Here is a 3,645-nt window from a genome sequence, read left to right on the forward strand (position 1 = left end):
TGTGTGAAGAACAGTCTCTCCTTCCTGTTCCTCTCCTTTTTCACTGACACACACACAAAGACACACACACATACACACAGCTTACAACACCTGTGGTTATTAGAGGAGGTGTGTGAAGCCACAGGGAAAGTGTGTGAAGTGTGTGTGAGGTGTGTGTGTGTGTGTGTGTGTGTGAGAGAGAGAGAGAGGGGAGAGAGCCCTGTCTAGTGGGTATTGGGCCCAGGGAGATGACAGCAGTGTGAAAAGATTACTGGCTTGCTCTCTTCGTCTACCATCTTCTCTCGGCTCGCGTTTCCCTCTCCTCTCATCTCTCATCTCTCCTCATCTCTCCTCTCCTCTCCTCTCTCCTCTCCTCTCATCTCTCCTCTTCTCTCCTCTCCTCTCCTCTCTCCTCTCCTCTCATCTCTCCTCTTCTCTCCTCTCCTCTCCTCTCTCCTCTCCTCTCATCTCTCCTCTTCTCTCCTCCTCTCTCATCTCTCCTCTTCTCTCCTCCTCTCTCATCTCTCCTCTTCTCTCCTCCTCTCTCATCTCTCCTCTTCTCTCCTCCTCTCTCATCTCTCCTCTTCTCTCCTCTCCTCTCCTCTCATCTCTCATCTCTCCTCTTCTCTCCTCTCCTCCCCTCTCCTCTCCTCTCCTCTCCTCTCATCTCATCTCATCTCTCATCTCTCCTCTTCTCTCCTCTCTTCTCTCATCTCTCATCTCTCCTCTCCTCTCCTCTCTCCTCTCATCTCTCCTCTTCTCTCCTCTTCTCTCCTCTTCTCTCCTCTCCTCTCGTCTCTCATCTCTCCTCTCTCCTCTTCTCTCCTCTCCTCTCTCCTCTCATCTCTCTTTTTCTCTCCTCTCTCCTCTCATCTCTCAACTCTCCTTTTCTCTCCTCTCCTCTCATCTCTCCTGTTCTCTCCTCCTCTCTCATCTCTCCTCTCATCTATCCTCTTCTCCACCTCTCCTCCAAGTCTTCCATCCTTCCATCCATCCTGTTCACAATAAACACTCTTGACTCCAGCTCCCCTCTGCCAGTAGAGGTTCAGAGCAGAGTGGAACTGATCATTCCTGTGGTCTGGTGACATGCTTCCTGTGGTCTGGTGACATGCTTCCTGTGGTCTGGTGACATGCTTCCTGTGGTCTGGTGACATGCTTCCTACTGAGCCTCATGAATGTTTGTGAGAGGAGGATGAGGATGAGGAGGAGGAGGAAGGAGGAAGGAGGAGGGAGGAGGAGAAGGAGGAGGGAGGAGGGAGGAGGAGGGGAGGAGGGAGGAGGAGGAGGAGGGAGGAGGAGGAGGAAGGAGGAGGAGGAGGGAGGAGGGGAGGAGGGAGGAGGGAGGAGGGAGGAGGGAGGAGGGAGGAGGAGGAGGAGGGAGGACGAGGAGGAGGAAGGAGGAGGGGTTGGCCTGCAGTGCTGACGAACAATCTCACATCAAGTGTGTTAAGATTCAGTCTCATTCATGAATATTTGAACCACTTTGTCCAGTTCAGCTCAGACTCTCTTGGCAAAGTGGAGACACGAGTGCTTTATATCACACACACACACACACACACACACACAGCTGGGATGTGTAGATTTCCCACTCACTGGGCATCGTTGTGTCTCATTTAAGGACTCGTGCCAGCACTGATGTCACAAAACATTAGTCCAAGTCCATGTTCACAGTGGGTACTTTCAGGGCTGGTGTGTGTGTGTGCCTGTGTGTGTGGGAGTGTGGACGTGTGTGTGTGTGATAGTCTAGCATACCTCCTCCCCCCTCAGTCTGACACTGACACAGAGAGAGAGAGAGAGAGAGAGAGAGAGAGAGAGAGAGAGAGAGAGTGAGAGAGAGAGAGAGAGAGAGAGAGAGGGAGAGAGAGAGAGGGAGAAAGACAGAGATAGAAAGAGAGAGATACAGAGAGAGAGAGAGAGAGGGAGAGATACAGAGAGAGACAGAGGCAGCTACAGGGTCTTACTAGAGTAGAATGGCCAGCATGGCTTGACAATGCGGGCAGATGAGAACAGACCCAGACACTTATCAGGCTGTCGCTCTCTCTCTCCCTCTTTTCATCCCTCCCGCTTTCCTACTTTTTTCCTCTTTATCCTTTCTACGGTATTTTGTTATTTCTCCCTCCCTCTCTCTCTCCCTCTCTCTCTGTCTCTCTCTCTCTCTCTCTCTCTCTCTCTCTCTCTCTCTCTCTCTCTCTCTCTCTCTCTCTCTTTCTCTCGCCTCCTTCCTCTCTCTCTCCACCTTCTCTCTCAAGTTGACACGTTGTTAAGCCAATAGTCAACCTTTCATTTCCCAGAAAACGTCTTGTCAGCTGAAGTCGACCTGTAGACCCTGGGAGTGACTAAACACTGAACAAAGACAATGTTTACCATGTGTGTGTGTGTGTGTGTGTGTGTGTGTGTGTGTGTGTGTGTGTGTGTGCGTGCGTGCGTGTGTGCGTGTGTGTGCGTGCGTGCGTGTGTGCGTAGATAAAGAGGACTTGCAAGGAGAACTTTAATGAGGAGAGGGAGGAGCGCTTGCATGTTTCAAACACGGCAAACACACAAATTAGTGTAGATACACACACTGCCACATGCAGACACACAAACATCCACAACCACACACACATGAGCCCACACACACATACACATATCATACAGAATATGTAATGGGAATAACAAGAGTTTTCTATGGTAACCACTAACCACACAGCAACAATACCATATGTGCAGTGTACAGAATGCCTGTGGTGAATAGGAAAACAATATCTACAGGCTGATAGATATGTAGGTTTTTTTCCTTCTGGGTGACATGGGACCACATCAAACACTGAGCTAAAGTGTGTGTTGGTGTGTGTGCGTGTGTGCGTGGGGGGGTGCGGTTGTGTGTGTGTGTAGGGGGGGGTGTGTGTGTGTGGGGGGGGTGAGTGCAGGTGTCAGTGTATGTGTGTGGTATTCTAAACAACAGCTTCAAGATGTGCAGATGTTGATAAGTTCATAGCTTATTCCCTGTGTTGATTGCTTGTTTTAACAAAGCTTTTTTTTTCTCTCTCTCTCTCTCTCTCTCTCTCTCTCTCTCTCTCCTCTCTCTCCTCTCTCTCTCTCTCTCTCCCTCTCTCTCTCTGTCTCTCTCTCCCTCTCTCTCCCTCTCTCTCTCCCTCTCTCTCCCTCTCTCTCCCTCTCTCTCTCTCCCTCTCTCTCTCTCTCTCTCTCTGTCTCTCTCTCTCTCTCACTCTCTCTCTCTCTCTCTCTCTCTCTCTCTCTCTCTCTCTCTCTCTCTCTCTCTCTCTCTCTCTCTCTCTCTCTCTCTCTCTCTCTCTCTCTCTCTCTCTCTCTCTCTCTCTCTCTCTCTCTCTCTCTCTCTCTCTCTCTCTCTGCTCCTCTCTTTGTACCCCTGAGTACACTGAGAATTGAGAGCACTGTATCCTGATGCAGTTATTGTGTCTGTCTCCTGGCCCTCTCCAGAACCCAGGTAATTCAGAGACAAACACACACACACACACACACACACACTCCAGAGTGCAGCTCATTCAACGCCAAACAGAGCAAAACACAACACAAACTCCAACATATTGTTGGAGGTGTTCCTTTCCTCTGCCTGCTTCATGGTGTTGTAAGGACCAATTACCTGTGACATGAAACCGGGATCCCTGTGTGTTGCACACACACACACACACACACACAGACACACCT

The sequence above is a fragment of the Hypomesus nipponensis genome, chromosome 21 (assembly GCF_054491055.1).
Source record: "Hypomesus nipponensis isolate SF chromosome 21, ASM5449105v1, whole genome shotgun sequence".
Lineage (NCBI taxonomy): Eukaryota > Metazoa > Chordata > Actinopteri > Osmeriformes > Osmeridae > Hypomesus > Hypomesus nipponensis.